Source organism: Lolium rigidum, chromosome 7 (assembly GCF_022539505.1).
Source record: "Lolium rigidum isolate FL_2022 chromosome 7, APGP_CSIRO_Lrig_0.1, whole genome shotgun sequence".
Lineage (NCBI taxonomy): Eukaryota > Viridiplantae > Streptophyta > Magnoliopsida > Poales > Poaceae > Lolium > Lolium rigidum.
In genome coordinates, this window is record NC_061514.1 from 206568242 (window position 1) to 206591170 (window position 22929).

General features: G+C 44.4%; 1 long non-coding RNA gene across 1 annotated transcript; it reads left to right on the plus strand.

Annotated features, from left to right (window-relative positions):
* The first annotated feature begins 15631 nt into the window (after nucleotides 1–15631).
* On the plus strand, nucleotides 15632–16278 carry LOC124669860. Its single transcript, XR_006992342.1, has 3 exons — nucleotides 15632–15714; nucleotides 15852–15952; nucleotides 16039–16278. It is a non-coding gene; the product is annotated as an uncharacterized LOC124669860 (long non-coding RNA).
* The last annotated feature ends 6651 nt before the right edge of the window (nucleotides 16279–22929 follow it).

The window sequence follows — 22929 nt, forward strand, 5'->3', positions numbered from 1 at the left end:
TCTCCTATGATGAGGAGGGAGTAGTTCTCCCCCGAGGCTAAGGGCTGTACTGTAGCTATGTGGTTCATCTCTCTCTCCCATGTGATCTTTATGTGATCATGAGCTTTGTGATCTAGTTGAATATCATCTATGTGCTACTCTAGTTATGTTATTAAAGTATTCTATTCCTCATTCATGATGTAATGGTGACAGTGTGTGCATCATGTAGTACTTGGCATAGGTTATGATTGTGATCTCTTGTAGATTATGAAGTTAACTATTACTATGATAGTATTGATGCGATCTATTCCCCCTTTCATAGCCTGACGGTGACAGTGTGCATGTTATGTTAGTACTCGGTATAATTGCAATGGTCTATCATGCACTCTAAGGTTACTTAAATATGAACACCGAATGTTGTGGAGCTTGTTAACTCCGGCTTGAGGGAGCTCTTGTAGCCCTACACAATTAATGGTGTTTGTCATCCAACAAAAGGGTGTAGAGTGGTTTTATTATGTGATCAATGTTGAGAGTGTCCACTAGTGAAAGTATGATCCCTAGGCCTTGTTTCCAAACATCGAATCTCCGTTTATTTACTGTTCTGTTGCATGTTTACTCTCTGCCATATTTTATTCAGATTGCTATTACCACTCATATACATCCATACTACTTGTATTTCACTATCTCTTCACCGAACTAGTGCACCTATACATCTGACAAGTGTATTGGGTGTGTTGGGGACACAAGAGACTTCTTGTATCGTGATTGCAGGGTTGCTTGAGAGGGATATCTTTGTCCTCTACCTCCCTGAGTTCGATAAACCTTGGGTGATTCACTTAAGGGAAACTTGCTGCTGTTCTACAAACCTCTCGCTCTTGGAGGCCCAACACTGTCTACGGGAATAGAAGCGTGCGTAGACATCAAGCTATTTTCACGGCGCCGTTGCCGGGGAGGTAAGGTAAAAGGTATTCACATCCTCCGACTACTAAGCTATTTCCTAGCATTGTTGCCGGTATGTGAGTGCTCGAAGCTATTTCCTTTAGATCCTGCAATTGCATCTTTTTGTTTCTTGTTCACTAGTTAGGCATAATGGAAAATAACAATGAGCTTTTTATTCTATTTCCTGAGTTAAGACATGGATTGTTTGAAGAGAAAATTAAAAAACCTATGAAAATTTATATGCATGATAATGCCAATGTTATTAGTATGAATGCTTTGAACACCATTGTTGCTAATGCTATGGAAGAATTTAAGCTTGGGGAAGCTGGTTTTGATGAGCATGATATTTTTAGTCCCCCAAGCATGGAGGAGAAAATTTACTTTGATGATACTTTGCCTCCCATTTATGATGATTATAATGATAGTGGTATTTTGGTGCCACCTACTATGGAGGATAAAGTTTATTATGATTATACTATGCCTCCTATATTTGATGATGAGAATAATAATGATAGCTACTTTGTTGAATTTGCTCCCACTACAATTAATAAGAATGACTATGCTTATGTGGAGAGTAATAATTTGGTGCATGAGACTCATGATAAGAACGCTTTATGTGATAGTTATATTGTTGAGTTTGTTCATGCTACTACTGAAAGTTATTATGAGAGAGGGAAACATGGTAATATGCATCTTAATAATATTAAGTTGCCCCTCTTTATGTTGAGAATCTTGAAGTTACACTTGTTTTATCTTCTTATGCTTGTCACTTTGTTGTTCATGAATTTGTTTATGTACAAGATTCCTTTTCATAGGAAGTGGGTTAGGCTTAAATTGTTTCATACTTGCTTTTTGATGCTCTCTTTTGCTTCAACTCTTATTTCTTGTGAGTGCATCATTAAAATTACTGAGCCCATCTTAATGGCTATAAAGAAATAACTTCTTGGGAGATAACCCATGTTTTTATTTTGCTACTGTTTTGTTGTGTCTTGGAAGTTGTTACTACTATAGCAACCTCTCCTTATCTTTATTTTATTGCATTGTTGTGCCAAGTAAAGTCTTTGATAGTAAAGATGATACTAGATTTGGATTACTGCGCAGAAACAGATTTCTTGCTGTCACGAATTTGGGCAGGGTTCTCTGTAGGTAACTCAGAAAAATCTGCCAATTTACGTGCGTGATCCTCAGATATGTACGTAACTTTCATTCAGTTTGAGCTTTTTCATCTGAGCAAGTTAAGTGCCCCAGAAAAATTCGTCTTTACGGACTGTTCTGTTTTGACAGATTCTGCCTTTTATTTCGCATTGCCTCTTTTGCTATGTTGAATGGATTTCTTTGTTCCATTAACTTTCAGTAGCTTTGGGCAATTTCCAGAAGTGTTAAGAATGATTGTGTCACCTCTGAATATGTGAATTATGCACTAACCCTCTAATGAGTTTGTTTTGAGTTTGGTGTGGAAGAAGTTTTCAAGGGTTAAGAGAGGAGGATGATACAATATGATCAAGAAGAGTGAAAAGTCTAAGCTTGGGGATGCCCCCGTGGTTCATCCCTGCATATTTTAAGAAGACTCAAGCATCTAAGCTTGGGGATGCCTAAGGCATCCCGTTCTTCATCGACAACTTATCAGGTCACCTCTAGTGAAACTATATTTTTATTCCGTCACATCTTATGTGCTTTACTTGGAGCGTCTGTTTGTTTTTATTTTTGTTTTTGTTTTAATAAAATCAGATCCTAGCATTCCTTGTTTGGGAGAGAGACACGCTCCGCTGTTTCGTATGAACACATATGTTCTTAGCTTTACTCTTAATGTTCATGGCGAAGGTTGAAACTGCTTCGTTCATTGTTATATGGTTGGAAACAGAAAATGCTGCATGTGGTAATTGGTATAATGTCTTGAATAATTTGATACTTGGCAATTGTTGTGCATATAGATCATGTTTAAGCTCTTGCATCATGTACTTTGCACCTATTAATGAAGAACTACATAGAGCTTTTTAAAATCTGGTTTGCATGATTGGTCTCTAGAGTCTAGATATTTTCTGGTTGAGGTGTTTGAACAACAAGGAGACAATGTAAAGTCTTATAATACTTACAATATGTTCATATGTGAGCTTTGCTGCACCTTTTATACTTGAGTTTGCTTCAAACAACCTTGCTAGCCTAGCCTTGTATTGAGAGGAATTCTTCTTGTGCATCCAAATCCTTGAGCCAAAAACTATGTCATTTGTGTCCACCATACCTACCTACTACATGGTATTTCTCTGCCATTCCAAAGTAAATTACTTGAGTGCTACCTTTAAAATTCTATCCTTTTTCTTTGCAATATATAGCTCATGGGAAAATAGCCTTAAAAACTATTGTGGTGAAGAATATGTACTTATGTATCTTATTTCTTATAAGTTGCTTGTTGAGCGGTAACCATGTTTCTGGGGACACCATCAACTATTACACCTTTGTTGAATATCATGTGAGTTGCTATGCATGTTCGTCTTGTCTGAAGTAAGGGTGATTTATCATGATCAAATGGTTTGAGTATGCATATTGTTAGAGAAGAACATTGGGCCGCTAACTAAAGCCATGAATCATGGTGGAAGTTTCGGTTTGGACATTAACCCTCAATCTCTTATGAGTATATTATCTCGTTGTTGAATGCTTATGCATTAAAGAGGAGTCCATTATCTGTTGTCTATGTTGTCCCGAGTATGGATGTCCTAAGTTGAGATTTATCAAAAACGAGAAATCAAATGCGATCTATCTCCTTGGACCTTTGTACGGGCGGCATAGAGGTACCCCTTTGTGACACTTGGTTGAAACATATGTTATGCAATGATAATCCATGTAAATCCAAGCTAATTAGGACAAGGTGTGAGCACTATTGGTATTCTATGCATGAGGCTTGCAACTTATAGGATGTCTTATGCATAACACATATGATTTATTACTACCGTTGACAAAATTGTTTCTATGTTTTCAAAATGAAAAGCTCTAGCACAAAAATAGTAATCCATGCTTCCCTCTGCGAAGGGCCTTTCTTCTACTTTATTGTTGAGTCAGTTTACCTACTTCCTTCTATCTTAGAAGCAAACACTTGTATCAACTGCGTGCACTGATTCTTACATGTTTACCTATTGCACTTGTTATATTACTTTGTGTTGACAATTATCCATGAGATAAATATGTTGAAGTTGAAAGCAATTGCTAAAACTTATATCTTCCTTTGTATTGCTTCAAAGCTTTCTACTAAGAATTTATTGCTTTATGAGTAACTCTTATGCAAGTCTTATTGATGCTTGCCTTGAAAGTATTATTCATGAAAAGTCTTTGCTATATGATTCATTTGTTTACTCATTGTCTTCACCATTGCTTCGAATCGCTGCATTCATCTCATATGCTTTACAATAGTATTGATCAAGATTATGATAGCATGTCACTTCAGAAATTATCCTTGTTATCGTTTACCTACTCGAGGGCGAGTAGGAACTAAGCTTAGGGATGCTTGATACGTCTCAAACGTATCTATAATTTCTTATGTTCCATGCTACTTTTATGATGATACTCACATGTTTTATACACACTTTATGTCATTATTATGCATTTTCCGGAACTAACCTATTAACGAGATGCCAAAGTGCCAGTTCCTGTTTTCTGCTGTTTTTGGTTTCAGAAATCCTAGTAAGGAAATATTCTCGGAATTAGACGAAATCAACGCCCAGTATCTTATTTTTCCACGAAGCTTCCAGAACACCGGAGAGAGACCAGAGGGGAGCCAGGGGGCCCACACGCCAGGGCGGCACGACCAAGGGGTGGGGCGCGCCCCCCTATGGTGTGGCCCCACCAGGGCCCCTCCGAGGCTGCCCTTCCGCCTACTTAAGGTCTCCGTCGCGAAAACCCTAAACGGATAAGCCACGATACGAGAAAAGTTCCAGAGCCGCCGCCATCGCGAAGCCAAGATTCGGGGGACAGAAGTCTCTGTTCCGGCACGCCGCCGGGACGGGGAAGTGCCCACGGAAGGCATCTCCATCGACACCACCGCCATCTTCATCGACGCTGCTGTCTCCTATGATGAGGAGGGAGTAGTTCTCCCCCGAGGCTAAGGGCTGTAGCTATGTAGTTCATCTCTCTCTCCCATGTGATCTTTATGTGATCATGAGCTTTGTGATCTAGTTGAATATCATCTATGTGCTACTCTAGTGATGTTATTCAAGTATTCTATTCCTCCTTCATGATGTAATGGTGACAGTGTGTGCATCATGTAGTACTTGGCATAGATTATGATTGTGATCTCTTGTAGATTATGAAGTTAACTATTACTATGATAGTATTGATTCCCCCTTTCATAGCCTGACGGTGACAGTGTGCATGCTATGTTAGTACTCGGTATAATTGCAATGGTCTATCATGCACTCTAAGGTTACTTAAATATGAATACCGAATGTTGTGGAGCTTGTTAACTCCGGCTTGAGGGAGCTCTTGTAGCCCTACACAATTAATGGTGTTTGTCATCCAACAAGAGAGTGTAGAGTGGTTTTATTATGTGATCAATGTTGAGAGTGTCCACTAGTGAAAGTATGATCCCTAGGCCTTGTTTCCAAACATTGAATCTCCGTTTATTTATCGTTCAGTTGCATGTTTACTCGCTGCCATATTTTATTCAGATTGCTATTACCACTCATATACATCCATACTACTTGTATTTTCACTATCTCTTCGCCGAACTAGTGCACCTATACATCTGACAAGTGTATTGGGTGTGTTGGGGACACAAGAGACTTCTTGTATCGTGATTGCAGGGTTGCTTGAGAGGGATATCTTTGTCCTCTACCTCCCTGAGTTCGATAAACCTTGGGTGATTCACTTAAGGGAAACTTGCTGCTGTTCTACAGACCTATGCTCTTGGAGGCCCAACACTGTCTACAGGAATAGAAGCGTGCGTAGACATCAATGGTGAGGAGAGAATAGTGAATGGCGTCGACCGTCGAAACTGTATATGTAGGTTTCTCGACGAAGAGAGCGGCGGTTGCTCTTCCGCGGAGTTTGTGCTCCATTATGGCGGTTCTCGCGTCGAGGCCACTTCTACCGTTCCCGACGAGGCGTTTGGGCTCGCCAGACCACTTCGCGGACCATTTCGGCAGTTCAATGCGTCGAGGGCACTCCGACGATTGCCCTTCCCGGCGACTGCACCGTCGCTATGCACGCGGTGGGTGCGCGTGAGAAGGCGACCATGGGCTCGCCACTGGAAAAATGGGCCTCCCCAGGCCAAAAAATACATCCATCCGGCTAAATAGCACGGGATTTCGGCCTGGGGAGCCCCAACGGCTGGGATGCTCTAAGGAAGCATAACGCTTCATCCTCATGTCCATCCTAGCGAGAGAAAAATACACAACCTGCTGCAATGGCGACGCCGCCGCTGCATATACCTCGGCTATCTGAGATTTGGGGCCCCTCGGATCTGAGGGCCCGGGGCGGCCGCCCCTCCCGCCCTGCCCCAGGGCCGGGCCTGCCTCGGAGGAGGGATCCTCACGAGGGGGAGAAGAAGTAGGGGCCATCGGGCGGAGAGTCCTCGGGACGGTGGTACACGATTTACCCAGCTTAGGAACACCTGCACAATGATAGGGCCTACTGCTGCTTGTCTGGAATTATATGGGCGCTTCGCGTTGTTACAATGAGCTGTGGTTGTGCCTCTAGGGCTCCCGGGATCCGGCTTATAAAGGCGCCAGGATCTAGGGTTTACACGGAGAGTCCTAGCTGGAATACAAGTTGCCTAACTACGGATTATTACATTGCCGTGCACATCAAGGATCCGCCTTTCCTTATACGTCGTACTGGATCCGGCTACCCCTGATGGGCCAGGCCGGATCCAACTTCCAGAATTGGTCGGTAGATCCGGCTCCTCGTTTCTGGGCTAGACTTCATCCATCTTGATCTACAGCAATTGGGCCGCCTGATGGGCCATACGCCACCATCACCATCTATGTGCCACCCGGATTTGCCGGATCTAGCCACTGTTGATGGTACACCCATGAAGTATACCCACAACAAAGGCGCTCCCAGAACTTCATCAGATGGAAGAAACCAAACTGTCTCATAGAAGACCAAAGGCTGCGTATAGTGCATGATTTGTATCTTCCAAAGCTGAGTTGCATATGTTGCAGCACCCAGTAACTCGCAAATTGCGCCTAAGTTTGTTATCCTCCATTGCTAGGCAGTCTGAGGCAGCCTTCCAAGCAAAAAATCTTAACCTTGGGATCAACACCTTCTGGAGTACTACTTGAGTTAGCAAAATTTTGTTGCTCGGGTAATTCGTTCAGTCCCAGTTTGTACGCACTTCGAACAGAAAAAATCCCAGATTTCTCCGGTTGCCAAGCCAAAACATAACCATCCAAACGCCGTGATGGTTTGATTTTTAAGATGAGCTCAGAATCAACTGGTAGAAAATTAGTCCGCACCATCTCAGTTTCCAGTTCCCCGTTTCATCAATAAGTTGAGACACGACAGATTCGGCGGTTCCGACATGGAGACAACACTTTACAGTAAGATGACCGAGGGATCCAACTATCACACCATACTCTTATATTGCGTCCATTACCCACTCGCCAGATCATACCTTTTTCAATAATTCCAGGCCATGAGATATTGCTGACCATGTAGAGGAAGGGTTTCCCGTAAAAACTATCGATGAGCTCGCCATTAGGATAGTACCTCGCCTTTAACACCCGTGCAACAAGACTGTTAGGAAAAGCTAGGAGCCTCCAAGCTTGACGAGCAAGAAGAGCTTGATTAAACACTCTCATATCTCTAAAACCCAAACCACCTTGTTGCTTGGAACGGTTTAGTTTGGGCCAGCTCATCCAATGCATCCGTGGTTTACCTTGCTCGACTCCCCACTAATAATCCTGAATAAGCTTGGTAAGGTCATCACATAGTTCATAGGGAAGTTTGAAGACCCGCATGACATAGGTCGGGATCGCCTGCGCCACAACCTTGATCAAAATCTCCCTCGCACTTTGGGCCACTAAACTGTCACCCCACTCCATAATCAACTTGCTTAGTCTTGATTGCAGGTTGATAAATTTTCCTCTACTCATGCGACCATCAGGTGTCGGCAAACCAAGATATTTTGTTTCAAAAACTTGTTGTTCAATTTGGAGTATAGTCCGAATCTCCTCTTGAACAGCCCCAGAACATGAGGGACCGAATAGAATTGAACACTTGGCAGGATTTATTAGCTACCCCGTACTAGTTGCAAAAGTATCCAATGTATTTTTTACCACCAAAGCCTCCTCTTGTGTTGCCTTGAAAAACAAACAGGTGTCGTCCGCAAACAATAGATGAGAGATACCGGGCGCCCTTCTGCACACCTTAATCGGAGTAATTCTGGTTTCCATCACTTTGTGCCTTAATAGAGTTGACAAACCATCCGCCACAAACAGAAACAGAAAAGGGGAAAGAGGATCGCTCACCATCATGCATTTTCTGGCGTTTATGTTATCTTATATTTCCTCTGTCCATAAAACTATGTCGAAGGTTTGTCCAAATTCGAATGCATATATATACTAAAAAGCATCACGATACATACAAATATACACAAATTTTTAGCGTCCTTTTATAGACAGTAAGACATAGTAGATAGAAAACAATTAATTAGTCAATGTAGTGTACGTTCCATTGTTCGATGAAGCGTGTTCTTTTATGCTCTCAAAAAAGCGTGTTTTGCATTTCAGGGTTCCATGTTCGTTCCATGTTGTATTCCGTGCTAAGGAGTTTAGTGATATGGTTATAAGAAGGATTTGAAAGTGGGGTTTCAAGCATAAAAAATTCCAAGTAGGCGAGTATAAAGTTTAGAAACGCATAAAGAACTTGAGAAGTTTAGTTTGTAGGTTACTTTATATAATACTGTAAGTATATACTAGATGAATTAAGTTATCCTAAATTCTTCTGGACGGGCGCGTGCCAAACCAAAGTTCAGGGCGGGCGCACTACATGACAGCTCCATGGGTCCAGCTATCAAAGAAATGGTAGGCTAGCTAATAACACGTGTTGTTTTTAAAAAAATCTGTAACTTTTAAATCGTGCGGCGAAATTACAATCCGTTTTCACTTCTAGAATCCCCACGACGAGAGCTTCGAAACTAGATCACATTTTCATATGTTTTGACGAAATTTTTTAACGAGCAACTTTGATGCGCGACAGAGCAACTTTGTTGTGTAGCAAAACAACTTTGATGTTCGGCAAAGCAACTTTTGTGTGCAACGAATATGTACAGTATTTGGTACACGAAGGCACAACTTTGATGCCCACCAACAATTTTGATGTCCATTGGAGCAATTTCAATCCGTGAGGAAGCAATTTTGGTGCCAACAAAGCAACTTTGATGCATGGGGACACAACTCTGGTGCCAACACAGCAACTATCATGCGCGACCGAGCAACTATGGTTCTTTGGTGCATGACAAGGCAATTTTTGTATCCGACATAGCAACTTTGGTGCATGACGACATAATTTTGTTGGCTTACAGCGCAATTAATGGTGCCCTAAAGAGCAACGGTGGGTGTCAGAGTAACTTTGTTGCTTGCCGGCGCAATTCTGGTGCCCAAAAGAGCAACTTTAGTGACTAATAGTGCAATTATGGTGCCTAATAGCGCAACTTTGATGCCTGGCGGTGCAATCCTGGTGCCCGTTAGAACAAATTTGGTGCTCACGATTTCGGGGAGCAGCCACCTGTGCCAAAGTGGCCAAAGAGGGGGAGAAGCCGCTGGTACCACTATTATGAAGCCACCGAACTAGACGAAGCAACTTTGAAACCCGACGGAGGAACTTTGCTACCCAGCAAAGCAACTTCGGAACCCGACGGAGCAACTTTGCTGCTGGCTAGGGCAACTTTGGTGCTTGCGGCATATTTTTGGTGTCCGACATAATAACTTTGGTAACTTAGTGTGCAACTCTAGTGTTGACAATGCCCGACCAAAATTACTTTGTCGCTCACCTAAGTTGCTTTGTAGCGAACCAAAGTTGCTTCTTAAATTTTTTTGTCAAAATATATGCAAGCGAGATCTAGTTTTGAAGATCTTGTCCCGACGATTCTAAATGTGAAAACGAATCATAATTTCGATACACGGTTTAAAAATTATAGCTTTTTAAAATAGATTTATAATATCTAGCTGGCTACTCGTTGCATGCACGTTTAGGAAACAAAAAGACTTTCAACACGTGCGGGAACCAGCTAATCAATTGTGGAATCTTTCCGTTTTTTATCAGAGAGGATAAAACTTTCCTAATATAGAGGGTATGCTGGACACTGCTAACGAGCATGCGGCCGCCCATGTAAATATCTTTTTACCGTGCACTGTTTCACTTTGTTTCAACCCGCACCAATCCAAAACTAGCACGGATGGCAAAACATCAATGAGACGGACGAAACATGGAATATTCCGAAACATGCACGGTATCTATACCGTGTGCACAGTAGAGAAAGCACTCTCGTCTGGGAGCAATATATCAACCGACACTGTCTCCGACTCGGTTCACCTCTTGCATTGATCCGGCACAGGCACGTGCCAAAGTTGATATCGAGCACCAGCTCGACCTATAGCTAATTTTGTACGTGCGAGGACATCGATCAACCAATGGCATCGTGGCCTCCGAGCTTCCAGTGCTCTCCGCCGAGCAAGCGCGGTAGACTCGTTGTTCGTACGTTCTCCCCATGAATGAGCTGCAGAAGGTGTTCCTGTGGCTACCATCAAAATGCGTCGGCCGCCTCCGTGCTGTTTGCCAAATTTAGTCACAAAAATTATTCTATTTAATTCATATTTAAAAGAGTAAAATCAATAGTTTGTGATATATATATTATATTTTATTAACCAAATTAGTAGTTATTTTTTTCTCGAAATACGTAATTGCGTGTAAATCGGTATGGAGGGAGTATATGGAGTTGTACACAAGTTGTACCCGCCCCGCAAAGTGCATATCGGGATATCCGACTAGAACTAGTACGTCCATCGACAATACGGGAGCAAGAACGGCGGTGTCTTTGTTTTTGTTGGGATCCGGGAAAGAATCGCGAGCTCCGTGTCAACCGACTCCGACTTGGACTCCGGCTCGTGTCCGACTCGTTCACGACTCCTCACGGATCCATCTAAGCATGCAATGATCCCGCACATGCAAGAACTCACATCGAACACGTACCAGCTTAGAATTAGGTACGCGCGGGTTGAATTCCTTGAGCACCCTTGCGAGATCTTGGTCATCGATCAACCAGTATGGCGTCGAAGCCTTCAAGCTCGTGGTCCCCGCCGAGGAAGCGCGCCAGGGCCAGGCTAGTCGCTCCGGACCAAGGCAACGATGGATACATTCTCCCCACAAACGAGCTGCAGGAGGTGCTTCTGAGGCTACCGTCAAAATGCCTCGGCCGCCTCCGGGCCGTCTGCCAGTCGTGGCGGTACATGCTCTCCGACCCACTCTTCGTCGCCGCCCACGCTTCTCGCTCCAACGCGGACTCCATACTCGTCGTCGCCGACCACTCCGCTGATCGCGAACTAGTCGACCTCATCTTCCTGGACGTGGCCACCGGCGCCGTTTTGCAGCGCATGGACGGGCTAGCTAGGCGTCGAGGCGAGCTGCTCTGTTTTGTAGGCCCGGGGCCGGGCGGCGGCGCAGTCCAGGTTCTCGGCCCGGCGACCGACGACACGACCGACGTCGTCGCCACGTCAACGGAGCCGTACGACCGCGCTAGCTTCACGGCCTCGTTCTACTTGGTCGGGCACGTGCCTGCCACCGCCGGAGAGCACAAGGTGCTCCACGTCACGGACGTCCGTGGAGACCAGTCGTGCGAGGTCTTCAGCATCGGCGCCGGCCGCCGCCAAAGTCATCAACGCTGGAGGCCAACGCAAGGCCCCCCTCCGTTTCGCGTCGACTGGATCGCCCGGAGCAGAGCGGTGGTCAACGGTGTCGCTTACTTCCTGCCCAGCCCCTATCAGGACCTGAACCACTACGACAGCGTCGCCGCGTTCGACCTCGAGACAGAGCAATGGAGGCCAACTCCCATCCGAGGCCCAGTGTGCAACAGAAAGCAGTCCAGCTGCCTCCTGCTGTTCTGCTTCAGCCTGGCCGAGCTCGACGGCCACCTCGTCATGGTTCATCATAACTGGCGGGTCAAAACCATGGACATCTACTCCCTGACGACGGAAACAGAGAAGGGGGGGTGGTCAAGGACGCTATCTCTGCGTCTAAACTGGGTTGTGAACCGAAGATGCGAATACTTCGCGGAGCCGTTGGCGGTGCTAGACGACGGGAGGATCGTGCTCTTTGTACCAGGGACAAAGCGCGGCGTTGTGCGGGTGTATGATCCCAGAACGGAGACTAGGACGGAGGTGATGCTCATGTCCCGGCATTGTACCGCTGTTGGGCTCTACAGAGGAAGCCTCCTTTCGTTTCGTGTGCTCCCCCAGTCTCGTGGAATCGTCAAAATTTGAATATATCTAGATACTATTTACAGTAATACTTATCTAAGTACATCTAATTTTGGATAAATTTTAGATAATTTTCGTGGGATTTTCTTACAGACTCACACTCTGACACCGCATGCAAGGGAACGTGGTCCGATTTTTCAGCAAGGAAAAAAAAATCAGCCAATCAGCACGCTCGAGGTAATCCCGTAAAGTTTCCCTAGCCTAGATTGTCCGTACGTATAGGATTACTGAAAGCGCGTACAATCGAGAAGAAAGGGCTCTTGTGAAGTTGCTTGTATCTCTCCTACTTTAAAAGAGCGAGAGCGACCCATCCAACAAATCTCAGCCTTACAGAGCAGATATCCAACGTCTCAAATCGCTCACATCTTTGAAGGAAGCGGACCAGCGGACCAGGACTGCCTCCACTAATCCACGACAAAACAGGATCGTGCTGAACTGACCGTTCGAAATGCCCCGCAGCCTGCCGTCCTCTCGCCATCCGCCGCGCCGTCCTCAACCGTAACCGCACCCCCACCCCGCCGCCCCCAACCGCCCCCAACCGCCCCGCCCCACCCCACCTTGCCCGATCTTTCGCCACCGCCGCCTTCCCTTTCCCACCACAACGTCATTCCCCCGTACGTCGTCGCGGTTGTCCGTCTTCTCCCCGTAGCCGACTGCCGCAGGCTGCAGCCCTCGCCCAGTGTCTATGATGCTTGAAGGCATAGGTGTTGCTGCCCTGCTCTATCCGCCGCTGAGGTCGCCACCAGAGGAACGCCCCCATCTGAACCAACGAGTGGGACGCGGGCTTCCGCCGCCGGCTGCAACCTTCGCTTGCCGCCGATGCCGCTCGAAGATGGAGGAAGATGCGCTGATGCCCGACACGATCCCACGCCGAGGCCGCCACCAGAGGTCCGTCCCCCACCGATCCTCAAACTCGCCCACCCGTCGCCCGAAGCCATCCACCCTCTCCGTTTGCTGCTGCAGGCAGTACATCTGCTATTCTGTTCTTCCTGTCGACTCTGGATCTATGTATTGTTCATCTCTCCTACTTTAAAAGAGCGAGAGCGACCCATCCAACAAATCTCAGCCTTACAGAGCAGATATCCAACGCCTCAAATCGCTCACATCTTTGAAGGGAGCGGACCAGCGGACCAGGACTGCCTCCACTAATCCACGACAAAACAGGATCGTGCTGAACTAACCGTTCGAAACGCCCCGCAGCCTGCCGTCCTCTCGCCATCCGCCGCGCCGTCCTCAACCGTAACCGCACCCCCACCCCGCCGCCCCCAACCGCCCCCAACCGCCCCGCCCCACCCCACCTTGCCCGATCTTTCTGCCACCGCCGCCTTCCCTTTCCCACCACAACGTCATTCCCCCGTACGCCGTCGCAGTGTCCGTCTTCTCCCCGTAGCCGACTGCCGCAGGCCGCAGCCCTCGCCCGGTGTCTATGATGCTTGAAGGCATAGGCGTTGCTGCCCTGCTCTATCCGCCGCCGAGGTCGCCACCGGAGGAACGCCCCCATCCGAACCAACGAGTGGGACGCGGGCTTCCGCCGCCGGCTGCAGCCTTCGCTTGCCGCCGATGCCGCTCGAAGATGGAGGAAGATGCGCTGATGCCCGACACGATCCCACGCCGAGGCCGCCACCAGAGGTCCGTCCCCCACCGATCCTCAAACTCGCCCACCCGTCGCCCGAAGCCATCCACCCTCTCCGTTTGCTGCTGCAGGCAGTACATCTGCTATTCTGTTCTTCCTGTCGACTCTGGATCTATGTATTGTTCATAAATATGAACTGTAAGTGGCTGATGTTCATCTATTCTTGCATGTTACAATCGTTAACTGTATATGCTTTAGATCCCTCTTCGATGTTCACAAATTATTTGCATTTTTGTTAATTATTATACTCAATAAGGTATAGGAACTTACAAGTCTGATTATTGTTACCCAGGGATGTCAACGAGAAGTTGCAGAGGCTGAACTAACGTAAAGATGATAGCATCATAAGCTATTCTGCGCCCTTGTCCATTCTAAGTAGAGGATGAAGTGAACCATGGGTAGGATGAGTGAAGTTCAGATAAAAAATTTGTTCGCATGATTGGCAGGGATGGAGCTGCTTCATTGGCACTGGTGTCAGCTGATGCCGGTAATTCTTACAAATCCCTCACTAAATCTGCACTAATCACTTTTTATTAATGAAACTGAAACCATTGAACATTGATCCGACACTTGTTGGGTCAACTTTCTAGCTTCGTCCTGATTATTGCATATTTACTTCTTGCCACTTAATGCCTTACTTTCCATCTATTCTTCTACAAATTATCTCAATAAATATTTGTGCCCACTGCAGACTAGAAGTTGCATTTGTTGATGTTGGACACTACAGAAATGGTAACTTTGCAAGAAGCCGAAACTTGTGAAACGTCGGTTGGAGGTATTCTTGCAATATTTCTATCTTTTAAAGTATCATCTGGCTAATTTTATATGACGTAATTTTAAATTGATGTGCACAAATGGTGATAGGAAAGTAATGGCAGAATACATAACACCACAATTAGTACAAGATGGTATTCTTGGATTAAATGTAAATACTGCAGTAACATAGACCATGAGAATTTTGCATCAGGTTTAAACATCACATACTGACAGGTTTGGTAACAAACGATCATAGTAGGCTATCAAACAACCTATTTTCGAAGCATTATTTATTTGAGTTTCTATCTTGGTGTTGCATACACTAATTATGCCTCTGTCAATATTTTTTTAAAGTTGAAGTTATGAAACCTGGTTCGACCATCTTGGACAAGCATGATCGTGTCAAACTTTTTGTTTTTTTAGTAATTGTAGCATATAGTAACAACATTGTTGTAGCATACTAGCATGTACACAGTACACCTTGCTGTGCTGACCAGTTTTTTCTTCTGAATGTATTAAGCAGATTTGCTTTTGTCATGCTACCTTCTTTGTTTGAAGTTCTCATGCTATTTACAGAGAAGGCTACATTCATCTCCTCAAATCCCGGTGTTAGACATATTAATTGTTGGTTCTGTTTATCTTTATTTGTCCATGAGACATGAACTGCTTATGTTATAAATATCCGATGGTAGTAGCTGGATTGATATTTCAAGTTTCACAACTGTTATCACTGTGTATTAGGCTAGGTTATCAGATCTGACCTGCAAATTACACACCGCATAATTTTAATTAGCCAACTACATTAGACTATGTCTATTTCTTATTAAATTTGCATACATGATCTCGGTTGGGGCAGATGCCTTATGAGGTTTTGGGGACAAAGAACTTGTCTCCGCCGCAGCTACCATGGTTGTTGATGACCATGTCGAGGATCTTTACAGGGTAAGCTAATTTGATTTTGCAACTCATTGTACTTGTTTACACATTTATCATCTGCAACTTTTTGTGTTGAACTATGAGATGGTACTGTGGCCTTATGGGTCCATATTTACTACACCGTTTTTTTTGTGTGTGTTCAGGTGGCCCTTTCTGTCCAGGCTTAGATATGTAGAGGGCTGCAAATATAAGAATGTAGAACTTTGTTATTTGACTTATTTCTGGATGCTACAAAAATAGTTAGGTATGAGATTCCCCCTCAACTGAAAAGATGTTCACTTTGCTACAATTTTTTTTTGTGAAGTATAAAATGTTTGGCTTGCTGTGCAGCGATGAACCTATCTCAGCATCCAGGTGCATGGATGAAGCCGCACTTGGTTTTCGAGAAGATACGAGGATAAGGAGCTGCCTTATATTACCAGGATAAATTGTCGGACTGGCTTTGACAACGGATGGGTCTGGGTCTTCCATGTTACTATTAGTGACATTGGTTTTATGAAGGCAAGCTTGAGATTTGAGACAATTGTGCCCAATATCTACTCACATCGTCATGAGTTTGTTTCATTAATGCTTGAGGTAGTTTAGAGCCAATTAAGGTTTTCCAAATTACATTGTTGCGATGTTGAACACAGAAAAGCTTTAAGCATAGTGTTGTTCGCTTGACCGAAACAAAAGTTGCTTATATGAGCCATGTTCCTGTTTCCGTTGAAACTCCATGTTTTTTGCTCACATTTTTCATCTTATAAACATAGGAAACATGCTAGATTGAATGACATTACATGTAACATATGTTCATAAATGATTAGAATTGAATTTGCATTAGTTGAAACGTGCGTGCACGTGCAATCTTACTAGTCTTCTCTTAATTTGTGATATTCACAAATCCACTGAAAAACTTCGTACTACTCAAAACCTTAGTAGTGTTCCACAACTCTAGCACTCTAAAATATCGTTATCTATATTTATTCCCCTCTCGCAAAAAAATCTACTCCATTTATTCCTCTATACCACTATATGTATACAAAAATTTAAATCTAACTCAACGTCGACGGTGTTCCCGCCGAGTCTGAGAAGTTTTGGTCGTTGATTGAATGAATCATATGGTAAAAAACATAAGTGAATCCCTGCACTTTGGCCATTCATTTATTCAATCTAATGGCTGTCGTTTGCACATAGCAGCAAGCCCTATCATATATGCTGGTGCACAACAGGAACTGGAAACTGTTATCTGGTTCCGTCGCCAGCTCCTCCTCGCAAGCTACACCTAGGCCGTGGAGAGGGAGAGGGCGGTGGCGATCTCCTCGTGGACCTACTTCTACGGGAAGTCGGTCAGAGCAACATTGCGAATTCTTGGCCTCCTGCCGCTACTTCCCCTTCTTCTGGGTACATGGTAAATCTAGAACCCATCACTCACATAATCTCAGTAGCTCACATAATCAATATCCAGAGTTTAAGAAACTGAAAATAGTTTCATACCTATTAAGCATTCGAATTTTCTGTTCTCCTATTCATCATTTGAATTCTCCATTCTTCTCTTCTTTTCCTTCACATTTCCATCTGAAAAGATACAAATCAAGAGATGAATAAGCAGCAACATATTGATGGCAGGCTCAGTAGAACATCAAAACGAAAGATGTTGAACACACATCAGACGGTTCTACAACACCCTCTTCCCAAAATATGTAGACCAATATTCATACATAGCTAAAACTATAACACACGATGATTCATCAAGTAGTTTCGGTATATTCATAATGCAACAATGAGCTCAACTATTCATCATGCAATAGTTTAACTCGGCTATTACGATAGGATATGAAGCCACGGAGCTAAAGTTTCAGTAAATGAACTTCAGTATACGCTCCTACAATTATATATAGAGAATATAGTACTCCCTCCGATCTCTTTTAGTTGGCTCAGATTTAGTGCAACTTTGTACTAAATTCAAGTCAATTAGAAGAGATCGAAGAGAGTATTAAGCTATATAAATGGAAGAAAAAGAATAACATAGGTATATATTGTCATAGGTTGAGAATAAGAAGCTCAGACTGCATCGTCTAATAATGGATATAAAAAATGTTCATGTGGAGCTAAACTGTGAGCGTAATTTGGCATTTCTTTTGCGTATTTAAGAAAAATAATATGTAAAAACCTGAAAAATGGATGAAAATATTTTCAGGTAACACGGAATGGCTACTGCGTTAACAAAGATACCGGGTCTGATATATCTCATGGTTACCTGACAATACTTGCCCACTGTCCGCAGTCTAGTTAGAATAGCAAATCTGGACGATAAAGGTATTTTATTTTTAGAAATTTATGTGCAACGATATCTGCACAACTATGAAAGCATTGATACCAACCCAACTTCCACCTATGCATTTTACAAAGCATGGAATAGACACACCTAACCTATAAGAAAATCGAGAACTGAGAGATTCGTACTCAGCTCCAAGATTATGTTGTTGAACATGCATCGGTGGCTCCACAACACTTCATAGTTGTGCTTTTACTTCATTAGAACCCTTCATGCTCTTTACTTTATTTGAACCCTTCCATGTGTTTCTCTTTGAATAATTTGGTTTGTAAACTTGATCTTTTAGGAAGTTAATAATGATGTTTTACCTCATTTGAATCCTTCTCTATGTTTGGTTTTGAATAATTTGGTTTGTAAACTAAATTTTTTAGGAAGTTAAGTTTAGGAGTTCGACTAGGAACTGCTTTTATTTAGCAGACAAAATATAAAAGTTAAAAGATAAGGGGCAGTAGGAAGGATCGGCTTGAGATGCCCTAATAAACAAATGATTTTGTTTTTTGGGTCAATAAACGGAAGTGCTAAGAAGAAGCAGCCTCACTAAGTGGTCACCGTGTGGGATACTCTCGGATCATGCAAGGATGACAATGTACGTTATGATCAAAATCAGGTGGCCGGTTGGCCTTATGTATAATCAACACCTGTAGGATAAATACCCAAGACGCCAGACCCATATATAACTGTGACGCTCCCTACGCCACGCTATATTTGGCAACTAGGGCGGCAAAGGCCGGCCGCCGCCGTGATCTCCGAGTCCAAAGCCAAAACCTTGCCCCATGCATCACTCACACTCCCCTCCACGAAGCTAGCAGCTTGCACTCCACCGGTACGTAGCGTCTACCGCCCACGCATGCTGCCACTATATAACGCTTGCCATCGTTGCGTTCCGAACCTCCAACCACAACAAGCTCCACCACACTTGCTAGTACACAGCACACACACAAGCAGCTAGCTTCCGGCAAGGCTCAAGAGGTTCAATGGACGCAGGTGTCAAGAAGGCGAGCTCGAAGAAGGAGACCCCGGCGAGGAGGCGGGCGCAGGAGTACTACGAGTGCTGCTTCTGCAAGAGGGCTTCACCAACGCGCAGGCGCTCGGCGGCCACATGAACATCCACCGCAAGGAGCGCACCAGCGACGGCGCTGCGCCGCCGGCTGCGGGCGCTCAGCACGAGGATGTTGGCGGTGCCAGTGGCTCGCGGCCGGAAGGTGGGGATCAAGTGCAGCTGGACCTCACCCTTGGCAGGAGCGAGGTCGTGGACTTGGAGCTCAGGCTCTGGCACTAGCATCTATCGTCATGATTTGGTTAACCAGTCGGCTAAGCTATATTTGTTGATTGTTGGTCGGTCAGTGTAGTGGAGGGTCGTCGCGTTCTTGGTTTGTTGCCTTTGATTTGGTTTGCTACCATGTATATAATTCCATGCATGTTTGCTACACTATAAGAAAGTAATTTGTATCATATATACAAAAATATATACTCCTTGTTTTGTTTTCCTGAAAATATGCATGCACAATGTGGTCAACGTACATGCATATTACGTATATATATGGAATATGGATCTACGTGTGGTACATAGCCGAAGAATTTACCAAGAAGTATTCTGATGCTTGGACAAATTAATCCGCGAGCATTATACCGCATTCAGCACTGTGTATTCAGCTCTGGTGCATGCTCGTGACTAAACACAAGAAAATATTGGTACTGGTTGCATCATATCAGCAAGAAAATACGATGAGATCACAAGCCTCCGTGACAGGTGTAGCGCTAAGAAGGGCAAGATATACTTCTATGGATCGGATGTGTCGCTTTAGTCTGGACAAGTATCATAGAACTCTAATATGAGCATGACAAACTCTTAACACGCTCCTGCATCCAAAGTTCAAAAATACCAAAGAAAGGATCGAAAAGAGGACGTTTGTTTTCCATCTGTGCAACAAGCAACCTTCGTGTGTGTGTGCAAGCATTACCTCTCCTGGAGTTTCTTGTTATGAATAGCTTGCCGACCATTTGCTAGTTCTTTCTTGGCTTTCTTTCGAGTGGAAAATATTCAATTTAAATCTCAGCGAGCGCTATATATTGCTCCATCTATGCTAAAATGTAGTGCATGCTAGTTTTACAAAAGTCGAATGAGGTAAAGTTTGACCAAGTATATAGACTGTTATTTTTTCTATATATTTGGTAAAACTTTTCATTGTTGCACTTTAAAAAAAATCCACAATAGTCAAAGTTGTAATTTGTGACCAACAAAAATCTAGGATGCCTTACATTCTGGGATTGAGGGAGTATCATAATGAAAATCTCGTATGTAGTTTTTTTAACTTCTGTGCACAATGAAATGAAATTCATTTGGAATTGTAGGAACTGACAAAAAGTACACATCGTTTTAGCAAGTACCCTAAGGTTGGTCAAATGCTATGCGAAAGGTCAAGCATTTCGCCCGCCCTTCTCAGGCTCCTCTACCACTGCCCTCCGGCGGCCTCGCTGTCCGGTGGTTGGTTGGGGTATGGTTTCTCTCTATGGTGCTTTAGTGGCTGGAGCCGGATGTGGCGGACGACATCACTGGCGCGTCCCTATCAATAAGGCTCGGTAGTGGCTTGGATATGGTGGTTTTCGTCAGTCAGTCTATGTTCTCAAACCATCGAGGTGACAATTTCCGAGATGGGTCTGCCCCTTGTTATGACCATTAGGATCGGCTGCGAGGAAGTTAGGCCGGATATTACCAAATGTTCTCAACCACGGGAGAGACGGTAGTGGCCATCTTGCCCTTGTTTATCTTGGCCACGAGATGGCTATTCTTCAACCTTCGGGTGTTAAGCCAATGCGGATGCCCTTCCTCTGCTTTGTCCTGGCAAGTCACAACGACATCACGCAAATTGGTGCGTCCCCGGCGGTGGTGTTGCTGGTCAGGAGCATGAGAAGATCTCCAGTGTGAGGTGGAGAAGGACCCGATTGATTTCAGTTTATCTAGTTCAGAGGTCTTTTTGTATAGTTACAGGTTCAATTGCTATGTAAGCAACTTGTTAGATATTTTGTGAAACGTAAGCCCATCACTGAAATGAAATGGAGCTACTCGGTCTTTTTGGAAGCTTTCCCTGAAAGAAAAGGAAAGAAAGGTCGAGCAGTCTATGAACATTGTCGTCTTGTTAGCTTTCGGTTCCTTGGCCGTCCCCTCCCCTTCGTCTCAGAGGAGAGAGGCGTTTTTCTAAAACCCACCCGGTCAACCCACCTCGCCGTCGCGGATCCGGCCGTTTCCTCCCCTCCGCCGGCTGCTTCGGCAGCGGGAGGGTGGGGGAACGCCGGATCTCGGTGTGTAAATAGTGTAGGGGTTGCTAGGTCTTCAGCTGGCAGCGTTGGGAGATTTTCCAATCCTTCGTCTCTTGCTCCGTTTAGGAGCTTCATTGTCATCCTTCTCAGTAACATTCTCATGTGATTATTCAAAATACTCATTAGATGTACTAGACTCAGGAATTATCTCAGTAGAAATTCTAGCAATGCTATGCATATCTTTCATAGGAAACATATTCTCAAAAAATGTTGCATCACGAGATTCCATAATAGTATCAACTTGCATATCAGGTACCTCGGATTGAACTACTAAAAATCTATATCCTACACTCCGCGGAGCATAACCTAGAAAGATACAATCCACTGCTCTTTGGTCCAAGTTTGCGCTTCTTAGTAATTGGAATATTGACTTTCGCCAAACATCCCCATGTGCGCAAATACGAAAGTGATGGTTTTCTCCCAGCCCACTCCTCGTAAGGGGTTTTATCTTTATTCTTGTTAGGAACTCTATGCGGGACATGACATGAAGTCAACAAAGCCTCCCCCACCATGCCTTTGATAAACCAGCGAGTGGCTAACATGGAATTCACCAAGTCGGTCGGCGTGCGGTTTTTCCTCTCGGCAACCCCGTTTGATTGGGGTGAATAGGGAGGCGTCCTCTCATGAATAATGCCATGTTCCTCACAGAATTCATCAAAGATTTTAGGAAAATATTCACCACCACGATCCGACCTAAGACGCTTGATCTTTCTCTCTAGTTGATTTTCAACTTCGGCCTTATAAATTTTAAAGTAGTCTAAAGCTTCATCTTTAGTTCGCAACAAATAAACATAGCAAAATCTAGTCGCATCATCAATCAATGTCATGAAATATCTCTTTCCACCTTTTGTCAACACACCATTCATCTCGCATAGATCGGAATGTATGAGTTCTAGAGGTGCCAGGTTTCTCTCCTCGGCCGCCTTGTGAGGCTTCCGGAGGTTGCTTTGATTGCACACAACTATGGCACTTAGAACCTTTGGCAATGGTGAAATTTGGAATTAAACTTGAAGCTGGATAGCCGAGACATTAAACCAAAATTAATGTGACATAAACGAGAATGCCAAACAACTGGTATCATCACTAACATTGCCACAAATATGGTTCACGGACTTATTACTGAAATCGAGAAGCGAAAAGCGGAACAAGCCTCCGCACTCATAGCCTTTACCAATAAATTGTCCAAACTTGGAAACAACTACTTTATTCGACTCTAAAACAACCTTAAACCCATCTCCGCATAGAAGGGAGCCGCTAACGAGAATCTTGTTCATAGTAGGGACATGCTGCACGTTCCTCGGTTGCACGATCTTCCCGAAGTGAACTTCGGATCTACCGTGCCAACACCACGAACGAAGCATGTGACCCATTCCCCATCAAGACGGAAGAATCCCGGGCGACCTGGTAAGAAGTGAACATGGATATGTCAGCACACACATGAACATTAGCACCTGTATCAATCCACCAACATGGAGATTGAAATACCGAAAGAACAGTAAAGGGATTACCGTACCCATCAGCATTGCTAGCGGTCATAGTGTTGACTTGCCTCCCCTTTTTCTTGCGGTCTGCCCTCTCTGGAAGTC